This window comes from Ornithodoros turicata, chromosome 1 (genome assembly GCF_037126465.1).
Source record: "Ornithodoros turicata isolate Travis chromosome 1, ASM3712646v1, whole genome shotgun sequence".
NCBI classification, from domain to species: domain Eukaryota; kingdom Metazoa; phylum Arthropoda; class Arachnida; order Ixodida; family Argasidae; genus Ornithodoros; species Ornithodoros turicata.
The window spans coordinates 113,827,525-113,841,687 of record NC_088201.1 but is presented as its reverse complement, the minus strand read 5'-3'; the positions used below and the strand labels follow the sequence as shown (position 1 = coordinate 113,841,687).

At 44.8% G+C, this 14,163-nt stretch overlaps 1 long non-coding RNA gene across 2 annotated transcripts in view; it reads right to left on the bottom strand.

Moving 5' to 3' along the window:
• Positions 1-14,163, bottom strand: part of LOC135368119 (uncharacterized) — a 130,696-nt gene that overhangs the window by 92,307 nt on the left and 24,226 nt on the right. For both annotated transcript variants that reach the window (XR_010414681.1, XR_010414683.1), the window contains exon 2: positions 5,038-5,064. This is a non-coding gene — a long non-coding RNA (uncharacterized LOC135368119). The remainder of the gene's footprint in view (positions 1-5,037; positions 5,065-14,163) is intronic.

The window sequence follows — 14,163 nt, the reverse complement described above, 5'->3', positions numbered from 1 at the left end:
AGCTCTTTAGAGACTGTATAGAAAGTCTATATTTCCTGAATCCTGTATAGAAAGCGTATAGAGTTTACCAGTAACAACCCTATACAGATTCTGTCTATTTCCCAAGCGCAAAGTTCACTCTGACACGATAGATAATCTATAGGTCCTGTGTATAAACTAAAAAATTAATTCCATCAGTGTATATATGCTCTTCTTTCTTTATTCGCACTGCTTGGTGCCTACTCAGTATTAATGTGTGGCGGCCCGTGGACGACGATGACGACGTGCCTCTGCTGCCACGCGCTACGGCGCTGGAACGGCAGTTCTACCGGCACCGTCCTAGCGTGAAGCCACGTCCATCTGTCCGCTGGGACATTCCATCATCGCCGGTCAGGACTCATGTAGGGGAACACCACCTCGTCTACATTTGGTGACCCGAACAGCGAACACTATGTTCGGCGTAATTCGGCCATTCATCATCCAAAATTTTTCGCCAAACCAGCAGCGAACCATCTTCTAGCAGGCAAGGCGCACCGGGACCACTGTTCCACCGGGGACCCGCAGGGGGACCACAGCAAGCTGACTTTACGGCCTCCACCTGCTTCATGATAATCCTCCCCGGCACTTCTCTGGCGACAACCAGCAATCACCCTCTCGTACCGGTCGCGGTACTGTCGCCCACTCAGCAACGCACTCACTCAGCAACAATCAACGCTCGGCAGCAATCACTCAACGCACTCAACAACCGTTCAACGCAATCAGCAGCCAATCAACGTAATCAGCAACTACTCAAGCACCCAACCAATCAGCACTCACATCTCATCACTGGAACCCACCCGGATCGCAGCACTCTTGTTCCCGCCATCCCGCTGCTGCTGCATCAACAGCCACAAGCACAAGCCTACACCCAGCCGTACACCATCTACGAGCCGTCATCATTCTCCTCTTCGTGGTATCGACGCGAACCTCAACCGCATGCACCGCTCCGCGTCTGAGCGTGGGAGTGATGTGGCGGCCCGTGGACGACGATGACGACCTGCCTCTGCTGCCACGCGCTACGACGCTGGCACGGCAGTTCTACCGGCACCGTCCTAGAGTGAGGCCACGTCCATCTGCCCGCTGGGACATTCCATCATCGCCGGTCAGGACTCATGTAGGGGAACACCACCTCCTCTACAAATGCGTTCTACAAAGATGTAGATGTACATGTTACGTGTGTGATTCGTTCTACAAAGGGTGAAAACTGCATATTTGTTACAATGATGACATTACTGCACATTTGAGGACATTATTTCGTTGCACAAAATATTTAAAAAGTACACAGACCTACGTGCCATGCCAGTCTATGTACTTTTTAAATGAACATTTGGTGCAAAAAAGTCATCCCGTCAAATGTGCAGTGATGTCCTCAGGAGGTAATTACATGTAATTAACATCAATTAAATTGAGAGCAATTAAAGCAAATAAACGTAATTAAACAAATATATGATATTCAAGTTTACTTTAGGTAACCTGCGGTTACCTTCAGTAATGAAAGGGTAATTACAGGGTAATTGAAGCTATAGAGTCGCCAGAGTCGGGTAGAGCACGGAGGTGGACATCGGAAGTCAGGTATAGACGGAACATGGACAACCGGAAGTCGTGTTTCGACCGGAAGTGGACAATGGGGAGTTCGGTTCAGACAGACAGTGGGTACCCGCAAGTCATGTATGGACATTTGGCATGGACAGAAAAGGCGCATAACGCTAACGCATTTCTCTCGCATTTACCGCTAACGCGCTACTGAAGTTTTTCTTTTCTTTTTGATGAGGTTCCTGCTAATCTTACCAGTAAATGTTGATAGCTACAGACTTTTACAACTTTTGCGTGGATATTTGGCATTATAACTGATTAAGCGAGCTGAACTTGCCTGACACTAATTATAAAAGTGAAAAAGGTTCGACACGACGAAATATTTCGAACATCATTGCTGAAGCTCCCTACAAACAACAGTAAATGCGACACTTGCGACTGCCTCTGCGTCACCAGTCTCTGAATACTTGGAGGTGTGCACAAATAGAAGCACTGGAAATCATTTTCCACGTCCCCCCTTTTTTGTTCTACTTAACTGCAGTAGTGGAGACAATCTTGATTCACACAGATATGAAAGGAGGTGCATGCTAAAACCTCGTTAATTCAAACTCGAGGGGACTACAGATTTTTCTTTGAATTATCACCTATATAACCTGTGTTCCAATGCAAAGTTCTGACCTGTAGTATATGTTGGCAAGCATGTTTTGGCACATACTAGTGCAGGGCAGTTCAGTATGGCTCATGGTATGCATTATAGGTGACTAATGTCACTATGAACTTTGCTACATATTCGCAACGTAGTGTGCCTTGATGCTGCATCAACATAGTTAAGTTGTAGGCAGTGCTGCTTGTCTGGCTGATAGCTTCGTACTTTACAGAGGCTTTTCAAGTGTACGTGAAGAGGACGTCAACAGATCTTGCAGAAGTACATCGCCTCAAAAAGATGAAGAGGTTCATCGCAGAAATGTTAAATGACTTCAGTAAATAATTTGCAGGGAAGTGGTTTGTATTTTTTGTACATTGCATGTGCATGCAAGTACCACCACAGTCACATTGCATGGTGTATTTCCAATACACTCAGTGTAAAGGTAATATAGGAGATCTGGGTCCTATAGCTCCTATAATACCTACACTTGCTATAACTCCTATAATAACTACACTTGCTATAACTCCTACAAAAACCTATAAATCCTACATTACCTACCAACACTTATAGGTCCTATATCCAATGACATCATATGTGTAGGACCTATATAGGTTTTTTTAGTAGGGCAGCAAGAACAGATGCAGCTCATCGACCAATGCGAAAGGCAGCAATTTCGCCGCAGGTAAACGCGTTGTTGGCCGTGTGAACCTGAATAGGTTGATGCAGTATTTCAACGCTGTGGGGCGTAAATTTGTCAGAAAAATGTGGTGCTTATACCTTGAGCAGAATAAGTCACATATGGGACTTCTGCCAATATGTGTGGTAGATATAGGGAGATAAAAAGCCCGCAAAACTTAAGCCTCGTTTTTGCGCTTTTCGAAACAACGTTCTGATGACCATATATGGGGAAGGTTGCACGACCTTAGTGCGCATGACACGGGCGATACGTGACAAAAATATCGATGTTGTGACGGTTACGGAGACAAAATAGAACACTTCAAGGTGGGGGAAGGTACACCAAACCGAAACCAGGGTTCCTGCTTCTCACTCCCTTCCTTTTACACCACGTGATCCCCTTCCTTTTGGAACTAGCGGTCATTGCGATGTTCATACCACAGGTCGCGTTAACTAAAAATAATAATAATAATGGAGGAAATGGAAGACCCAAGGGTTCGGTTGTCTCTGAGTTTGAATTTATTGATTGATTGATTGGGAGGTTTCTGGCGCAGCGACAACGAAGGTCATAATGCGTCGAAAACTATCGTGTGATGAACTAGTTAAAAGTAATTACTTAAAATAAATATAATCAGTAGAGCATGTGATAACCTAGAGTTCTTTTACATGCCCGATATCTCTAAAAAAATTGTGGTCTGCATTACAATTCACCAGAGCCTCATCACCCAGTAACAGGGCTGGGTGTAGAGGAATACTGTCTCGGTACAGCTCTTGAAAGTGGTGGCGACGGTGATGCTCGTGTGAAGGGTAAGTGATCAAGATGTGGAGAATAGAAAGTGGTTGCCCGCAATGTGCACATTCAGGTGGATCCTCTCTACAGAGCAAGTATCTATGTGTAAGAATTGTGCGGCCAATCCTCAGCCGGGACAGTACCACTAGGTGCAATCGATCTGTAGAAATATGTGTAGGACGACCTATTCTCCATTTAATCAAATGGAGCTTGTTATGTTGGCGCGTGTCCCAATTACTCTGCCACTGCCTGTTAATTGTTTTCCTCAAGGCTACCCTAAGGTCCTGGTGCGGAATCTCAAACGCTGTTGTGTCAGCTGATAGTGCTTCTGCAGCTGCCCTATCTGCACGCTCATTTCCAGCTATACCCACATGAGTGGGGACCCAACAAAGACCTAACAGATAACCTATGTTGATTATTCCACTGCATAGGTGTTGGGCCCGTTGTACCAGGGTTTTTTTTTCTTTTTTTTTTGCGATCGCGTGCTGCAAATAGCAGGCTGCAATAGCTGCAGGCATCTGAGGCGGTCTGTGTAAATTACTGACGACTGAATGCTGTATTGCATAATGAAGTTCAGAGCCGCGACCACAGCATAAGCCTCTGCGGTGAAGATACAGAAGCTATTAGAAAGACGGTGGGATCAGGTGCACATGTCAGTTACTACCGCACAGGAGACACTGGAAGCCGTTTAGAAGCCATCCATGTAAAAGGCGACATGGTCTCCAAACTGTTCCCTAACTGATAAGAACTCGTGTGCCAGCACTGATTCCAGTATTTCAGTAAAGATGTATCTTTCCTGGGGGGAGACCGGAATTGTGCAAACAAGACCATGAAAGAGAAACTTCTGCGACGCGGTGCCCACCGGTAACCGCGGAGTAAGCTATCAAGTAAAATAAACAAAAGCAAAAAAAGCCGTTCGGGCACCACCAGCACTGACGGCATAGCTAAAGTCTGTTCGTGGTCCGTGCGGACTGATTGCGTACGCTCTGGGGGGACGAGTATGGGAATATTTCGGCGGGTGCGACCCCATGATATGGTATGACCCAAACGATGATATTTTGAAACGAAACGATGATCTTGTTTTCTCACTGCAGCAACCTTCCTTTAATAAAGGTTCCAGTAAAACAAATCATCCCGTGAGCTCGGCTTTCCAACCAATCAGATGAATCCAACAAAGCTTGCACTGACACACGGTGACAGCAGCCGGGCGTGCTCGTTATTTCCACTACATCCACTAGAATAAGCTGTGCCAAGAAAATGACAATATAATTAGCCTGAAATACGGTAATTGGCTTGAATTATGTGCCGCCAAGTTGAGCTCCTTCCTATCTATTCTGTGTCTACCGGGTTGAAAAGCACAAAAACGTACACTTACCGCATGCAGGTTCTTCCTGGTGAAAGCCTGAGAAAACAATGCATAGTTGCTCTGAGTTTGAGATGCCTTTGTGTGTTGAAAACAGATGTGAAAGCAAAATATTCTGAAGTCATATCCCCTGCTTGTTCATACACACCTACGCTCACACGTCGAATTTCATTGTTATAGTCCCTTTCAGACAGGAATGTCGTTTTCATTTTACACCACCAAGCCGCCCTCCTGAAGAACGTCGTGACCGGACAAACGCATTCTATTTGCCCAGCTTTTGAATCTCCCACTCAAGATCAACAGCGGCCATGGAGACGCTCCGACCGTATCTTTCTCGGAATTTCACAGCGCTCTATCCCTCTCTCCCAGCAACAGTTTCCGCAAGTTACCTAAATTATATACGGACGTCACATCCACAGGCTTGACTTCAGATACGTGTCTACAGTGACGACCCCATAGTAAAGGCACGGTATAGTCTCTGATCAGAAAACTCCGGCGGAATCTAATGGAGCGACTTGTTTAGGGTCCGACTTGTTTAGGGTGCGACACCCTCTGTGCAAAGCAAAGAGACTATCGCAGTAAAATATTCCCTTCCTTTATTACCGACGGCCGTGGGCTGCTTTCATTCCTGTAGGTGGAGCAGCGTTGGTTTTGTTGTGTAGTTTGGTTAGCTAGAAGACATTCAGATAAGAGAAGGGATCCAGACGCAAAGCCCTTTTGAGAGTTTCCAAACCATCAATACTGATTGGGACAAAGTAAACTTGCATCGTTGTAGTGCACTTTCAGGAAAATGAGCGGCGAAAATACCCGTGTAAAAGTGGTAGTGCCATCCTGGGGTCGGCCCCCATGCCTAGAACTACCGTAATTTCACTTCTATAGTCGCACGGCAGATAAGCCGCACTGTCCGATTTTCCTCTGTAACGAAATCATCTGAATCTGGCGCATATACTACACTGTCAGATAAGCCGCTGCTATCGGATGTGCTTAAAAATGGCAACTGTTCAATGTCTTCTTGTACGAGGGCGAGAAGCGTGAATAATCATATTATTTAAGCGAGAGCAAGGGCAGCAAAGCATTTTGTGGAAACCTTTACGAAGAACAGGAGAACACGCGTATTTTCTCTTTTTACTGCACATTTCTGTGCCTCTTTGGGATAAACCTCTACCCGAGAAACGTCATCATGACGTTGGTAGACAGAATGAAACCGGAACGAATCGGAAGGGGAGGGCTGGGTTCCATGAATGGCCACTTGTTCGCTGCCTCTTACTAAAACAAAAGTAGGAGCGAAGGTCGCGTCCCTTTCAGGGACCATCGTAATCCCCTTAAGACACTGACCGCCGTATTCTTGAACAAGCCTCGACTCGACGCTCCGCCTCGACTCCAACGAGTGGAGGAAAGCGGCGCTGCTCCACTCGAAGAGCGTTTCATGAACCCGCTTCGGGGATTCCTCCGCTAAGGCGCTCCTCGAGAAACCGTCCTCGAATAAAGCTGTAGTCTCGTCCCCAGCCGTCTTTCGGGACCACTCGAAAAACACACTTATGGCATGAAAAATAAATGTAATTCTTTACTTTATTTCGACCAACGTGCATTACAAATACAAACACAAAGGTCTGCAAGTGTTTGAAGAAGGGTGCAGGGTACAGGGAAACAGACTGATAGGTTTCCTAGTTTTCTGGCCTGGCAATTACAACCACAACGGCAGCAGCTAGCTTAATGGCATGGTCACGTCGTATCAAATAATATGAAGGATGATGTCACTGCTTGTCACTCTTCTATTATGTTACAATATGTGGCGTGAATGACTGTTTGTTAGCGGATGGGTACGTTTACCCAACGCCTTGAGGGTAGCTATAAACAATCAAACAAACAAAACAGATTTTACAACAACATCCCGAGCAAAGAATCGGGGAGACCATTCTTGGGGAGTCACCGCGAACATGTCGTACGAACTTTTATGGCCCTCAATCGCGCTCTGCCTAAACGGTGGAGCCTGTTATCCCTGAATTCGTACTATTGGAACAACCACTGCAAAAAAAAAAAAAAAGAAGAAGAAAACGAGAGAGAGAGAAAAAAAAACATGAATGGAAGATTTGTTGAGCCGTTTCGGTGATAGCTGGAGCAGGGGTTGGGCCAGCTTGATACAGTATAAACATTACATAAAAACATTGAGGAGGCAGATGTTTTTTGTTTTAGATGTCCAGTCAATGCACTGTTTCTTTTTTTGCACCACTTTTTGCGTGAAAACATCCTTCAAACACACCTTCTTTGTGTTAAATAGAACAGAAGGAACATTTATTACACCTTGTCTTGAAAAGTGTGCTTGCGAGAAGGTGTGGGATTTTTTCCACAACGCGGCACACCGTCGTTTCTGATTCACAATGTCTCCCGTGGCAGTTCGAAAAGTCCTAACGCCATAAAATCACATGTCGACGGGCAGCTGTAGCACAGGAGGTAGAGGCAGCCCACGATTGCACACATTTTCCTCCACTGGCAATGTATCCAAAAGGCTTCGTACGGTTTTCTTCATGAAGCGGTACCGTATACCATATGAGGAACTCGTGATCATCAAAATGGTCAAAAGGAGTTTCATGGCCCCTTATTGAACGTTGTCGCTCAGTGGTAATGTTGTCAGCACCCAGTTCAAGGCCATCGTGACACAAAACGCAGTCGATGGACGCAGCGAACGACCTGTCTTCCGCCATGACACCAGCCAAACTCGAGTTGAGGAGCGTTCTCGAGGTAGCACCGATGCTACCTCGAGATCTTCGAGGAATGCACGGAGGAATTCCTCCACCCGAGGAGCGTTTCGAGTCAAGGTCGATTTATGAAGCGCAAAACCGCCCTCGAGGAGCAGCTCGAGTCGAGTTTCGAGTCGGGGCTCGTTCAAGAATACGGCGGTGACTCTCGAGAGTGACCTTGTTCGCTGCCGAACACTATGACGTCATTTGTTTACAAACAGTGAGAGGTCTATTAAATGCCCGCGTATTTTGGGACCTTTGTGGTGCCTAAAAATCCCGGCTCTAGTAATCACAGGGAGTAGAGTGTGGGTTAAAACACACGTCCGCTGTATTTCACCAACCTCGCGCTTGGCCCTTAATTACATGTGACATACACAAAAGAATCTGTTCGAAATTGGCGTAAAAGCGCTCGAAAGAAAAAATTCGTTGAAGGCTTACATGGTCAAACACCGTCCGTGAAAACGCCATGGTCAAACACCGTCCGAAGCGCCAACCCCATGAGGCGTTTCTCGAGCGTTTTAACGGGAGTCCTGCGGCGGCGTTCGGCGAGCGTCAAACCAATGCGTCGTGGTACGATAAACGTGCGACTCCCTCCGCGAAGTCACAGTTGAGTACATCTGAGCGACCGGCGGCGGAAGCGGCGCACACGAAGTGGCCAGTCAGAAAGCTGTTGAAGAGCAGCATCCGGTTGCGCGGGTTTCTCTAACAAAAATGCCGTCTCTGCGAACGATTCATGTGCTTGTCAATGAGAACATCTTTGCGGAACTTGAGAAGCGACGAGCGTTGGGGGACATCCGCAGTCGCAGCTGCAATATGCGAAACTGAAGGCGCAGCTGTCGCAGCAAATTGCAGACGAGTGGAACTGGACTAGTAAGTTAGCGTGAGGTTTCAGAACATCGTGAAGTACAGTGTCGTTCGTCTCTTTTTCACTGTTGTTGATAAAGTGCAAAGCCCCTGAAACAACATATTTTTTTTTATTTATTGGTCCACCAAGGGGCATTTAGGCCAATACATGAGGGAGTGAGCAACACACTGGCACTGTACATCAAACAATGAACATAGACTAAAAAAACAAGAAAAGAAACACACAAAAAAGACAGCAGACAGAAAAAGATGATAACAAGGTGAAAAGCAAAGAATATATCTACGTTAGAGAGCAATGATGTGCGTGTACATGGAGCGACAATGATCAAGTGAACTCGGCGATTAATGCGTTGGTAAATTGGATATGATCCGTGAGTTCTGCAATATGCCGTGGGAGTCTATTCCAATCTGATGATGTTCGTTGAAAGAAGTATGCCTCGAATGATGTTGTACGTGACCGAGTTAGTAGTACCTTATGTTGATGGTCAACGCGGCAGGAAAGGTAAGAAGGGGAGCGGATGTAACTACTGCGGAGCGCGGGAGAGTGATAGAACTTGTGAAATAATGACAGCCGTTGAATCATGCGACGTGTTTTAAGGTCGGTGAGCTCAGCTCGGACCATGAGTGAGGTTACGCTGGTATAAGGTGAATATTGTTTGAAAAAGAACCGGGCAGCCCGATTCTGCAAGGCTTCGATATTATTCGAAAGATACGTATGGTGGGGATCCCATATGGCACTGGCATATTCGATCTTCGGGCGGACAAACGTGAGATATGCCAGCCGTTTGAGGTGTGGAGGTGCGTGAGTAATGTGTCGCCGAAGATACCCAAGACTACGATTTGCATTAGACAGAATGTTCGAGATGTGTGTGTTCCATGTTAGATCAGATGAGATATGCACTCCAACGTATTTGTAGTTAGTAACGGTTCCTACAGGTGATCCACTTATGATATATGTAGTGGGACATGATCGTTGTTTTCGTGAAAACATCACATGTTTACATTTTGTGGGGTTAAGCGACATCTGCCAGGTTTCGCACCATTCGCCTATTTTATGCAAGTCTCTCTGTAAGGCTATATGGTCAGCTGTGGAATGGACTGTGCGATAGACGACGCAGTCATCTGCAAATAGGCAAATGTGCGATAAAACTGACTGATACTGACCTACCAGACGGATTTGGCAGAATTTCGAAACCCTCCAGAGGGCACGTAGGATCTGTGTTGTGTTGGGGCAGACGTGATCGAAGATGCTCTTGAAGGAAGCGTGGACTGGCCGTGCTTTCAGCAAATGATTTTCGTGAAGGACGTTTAACAGCGGAGAAGGTATGATTTTGTTTGTTTGCGTAGCGTTTCCTCAATTTCTGCTGTTGCGTGTTACAAATATAGCCTAAAATAACGTAAAAAGTACAATATATGTGAAATGGCTATAGGGTTCTCCACTTTAGCGCCAAACACGGCATTCTGCAATATACCCATGCCTTCTTCAAAAGGAGGAACTCTGCATCTGTTTCCGTTGCGTTCTGTCATTCACTTTCATACCTATATATAACAAAAATAACAAAGACGGTTAAGAGCATCAACTGCTTACTATATACATAAAAAACAAGACTCTCGTACAGTAGGCTGCACTTCTTCAGGGAGTCATGGATCCCTACTGTGACTTCCAGAACTCACTCATGTGAAATGTCGGAACAGTTATAACGGAAGTAGTCACTAGATAATCTGCACGCATACATGATATGATATGCATCTTCCATATAGTATGACCCCATCAGTCATAGCCATATCTCCGTGAACTCATCGAAACTATTCAGAACCGGGCGACGCACTTTATTCTTTCAAAGTATGCTTATCATTCAACTGTCTTTGCTCTAAAGGCTTCACATAACCCCCTCAACTTTCTCGCTTTACGTCGCAGATTCTTCTGTTGTGCCTGTCCCGTATTTTCATTTACACATCCTCCGTTGGTGACACTTCCATCCTTCTTGTACCATCTCACTACGTCTTGAGCGTCCCATGAAGGTCACCCATCCCTCTACTCATGCTTCACATTATTCGGAATAATTCTTCTCTCTAAGCGCCAGAGACTGGAGTGGCGTTCCCGAAGCCCTCGTTCTGATCCGTGATCCCGTCATTTTTCGCGCGAACTCATGCATATTGAGGTTGCGGTGATGGAACAATATTATCTCACTTGACAGGCGCTCAAGAGATGAAATGCCCTTATGCCTGCTCCTGGTTGTGCTGGTCTCATTAAATTGTTTGCTTCAAGTAGCTTGCCATGTTGCTATTCTTATAGCAAATCACCAGCACTGCCACACTTCACTGAATACTAATAGCATACTGCTTGCTCTTAACTGATTTGCATCTCCATATTTTTCTTCACATAACCAATCAATCAATCAGCTGTTATGTTTCCGGTGGCTTTTTATTTGTATCCCCAATACAATGCATACAGCTGGCTCTTGAAGTGTTTTTTGAGAACTAGAATGCGTAAGACTACAGGCATCTTTTACTCTAATCACTAGAGTAATGGAGTTCCTACACAGAACATCTGGGAATCAGATTGACCCTGACAGCAGAGCAGATACTTCATCTGAGACACTGCAGTCCATACAGGAATACGTATACACTCGTGTGACTGCCTCAGACCCACTGCGTGACCTCACTTGCACCGGAAATCTCGCTGTATACGAGACGACTCCATTGCCACGGCTTTTGCCATCTTACAGTGATCTGCAGGCTTCATCCTCTCAACCCTCACCTCAATCATCGTGAGCACCCTCCTCTCCGTTTCCGTGTGGTACGCCCCAAAGAAAGAGGAAACGAAGTAAGGCGCTAATAGGTAATGCTCAATTACTCAATGCTCAAATCCCAATTACAATCAGGATATTGACAAACAAATCGAGGCCATCGATGTGAGGCTTAATCAGTCAAAACAAAAAAAAAGCTGTATGCAAGTTTTGCTGATGTTCTGGCTAATGAAATGCGTCTGTGCAAACCAGAACATCCAAATTTTATCCGAATCGAATTATTGCAAGTTGAAGTTTCTGGAGCAGTAGGCCACATTAACGCATGGGACCAATAAAGTTGTTGTGACACATCATTGCAGTTAGTATCTGATAAACGTAAATGCAAATCGTTACCAAATCCTACCTGCATCCCAAGTTTTATAGCAAAGAGGGCAATACAAGCGTAGAGAATGGGCACCACGAATACCGAAACTCATGCGGCTCGGCCATCACATCCCTCATTGCCATCAGTGAGGTGGCGCAGGAGAAGCCACCGCCCGCAGCTCTCACTTTTCTAGGGCACATGTTCGAGAGCCTGCATCTCGCCAAGGATAGCGCGTAGTAGAAGAATATTTTTTTCTCCAGTATTCTAGCGTGCAATTTAATGTGTACAGCCTTTCTAGTTCATGCAGTAGAACAGTAACAATGACATCGGGGATAGTCTGACACTTTATTTTTATGCAAACAGGTGATACGCTCCACTGAAGCTTCTTCATCCCATTAATAATGGACATTGTCCACCTATGTGAGGCCGGCAACGGAGAGGCCGTTCACCGCCACCACCACCACCCATTAATAGTGCCGTCCACAATTTGTATCTTTGTTGAACGTCCATCCATCCATCTCCACACCAGTTCTCAGACTACGAGCACGTGTGAAGTGAAAGCTGAACAAGAATCGGTCTTGTGTGTCTCATTCACTTCAATAGCAACCATTCAATGTCAGTATTCTTTCAATGTTCAAGATCAGAAACACGTACTGCTGAAATAGATGGGACACATAAGATCTTGTGTTTAAACATAACATCTTGTGTTTAAATATCGCATGTGCCCATACATCTGAGAATGTTCCTATATTGACATTGAATTTCGTCTTCAGTCTGTTTCACTTTTGTGCCAATAGCAATTTGCGGTATAGTGTGCAGGTTGCACTAGTGTTTTTGCTGATAATCTGTACCGAAAACGTTTCAAAGAGAAACGTAAACAGCACAGGATACTGTGCATATTTGTTTCATGAATTATCACAGCTCTTATACACCAGCATTATATGGCAACATAGCTGTGCTCACTAATACAGAGCAAAACGAAAGTGCATACATGCGATTCAAAAGTATGTATTTCCTTAGAAAAACATAACACGTAGCTGCAGTTGAAGGGTTTTGAACGGAATACATGGAGTGCAAAGTATATATATGCTGACCTGTGCGTGTCGCAGTGAAAATATTTAATCTCAAGGGTGATACAGCAACTGCGTGGGCACAATTACGGTGCTAGAGCGCTGCCAGCGATGCACAGCTGTATGAGACTGTTCATCAGACAAATGAAAAATTGGCCTGCTTCAGGACATGCAGAAGAAACAAAATGCAAATAAGATGCACAAGAAAACTGTAGAATTCCTAAACTGCATAGGCAACAAACTTCTCACACTTTAAACTCCTTTCACGTCACTGCCCCATAACCCCTGCTTAAACTTACTAGTGTGATCGAATTAGTATAGGCGCTCGACCAGTAATCAAGAGATATGCGATTCAAATTCCGCTGCTGTCTGGCTTTTTCGACGCTATTTCTGTCTCTTACGTCTTTCATCTCATGATAGAGGGTGTCTCAGAAACCACATACTTAAATGACAATAAAGAAGCATGCTATGGAGATATGTGCCGTCAAAACAATTAGGTCTTACTACGTTTTTACCAACTCGTGGTACGGTACTAATTTATTGTCATCTTTAGCTTCATGGTTGTTAGGAAGTCAGGTTTGAAATTTCCCAAGGATTGGGTTGGGCTTACGAACTTCGTTTCTTCGAACGTCGAAGGAAGGCACATGTCACATTTGTCTTTTTTTTTGCAGCCTGGGCATTGATTACTGATTTACTTTATAGCAAAATCAAGGTATCACATTGATGGCACATAAAAGTGATTTCACTATACAAATTTCAGAGATGACATCTTAAGAAATGCTAAAAAGTTAAAGCAAAGCTAAAAAGTTAAAGCAAATCAAACTCTAGGTTGCAAAACGGGTTTAAACTATATTACGAGGTGACAATAACGTAGTAAGACCAAATACCGTCACACGCATATATCAGCAGATTATTATAATTTAATTAAACCTTTTGTATGTATGGATAGTCATCGTGTTGATTTTTGTGCAATATAAAGTTTCAAGTCATACTTGCAAGTACAAAGATAATTAGTGGAATCTAGGCAATTGGTCACCTACTGACGAAATGGCGTAGATGTAGGTTAGATGGTGGAGGAACCCCATAATGCATAAGCCTGATTCTGGGCAACATACTCTGTGTGCCCCACAGGCTTTGACGTTTTGGAAATTGGTTACCTGGTACTCCACCAGTCCGCCTGTAGAAAAGTTTTAGTTTTTGAAATTAACAATTTGCATTGAATCAAAAGCAGCAAGTTCTGTAAACCGGAGGCTTCAGCTAACTGTCTCCATCCAATTCTTTATGTCCACAATACATACGAGGGGCGTTCAAGTCAAACCGGGACTTTTCATTTATCGCAAAAGTAAAATCAA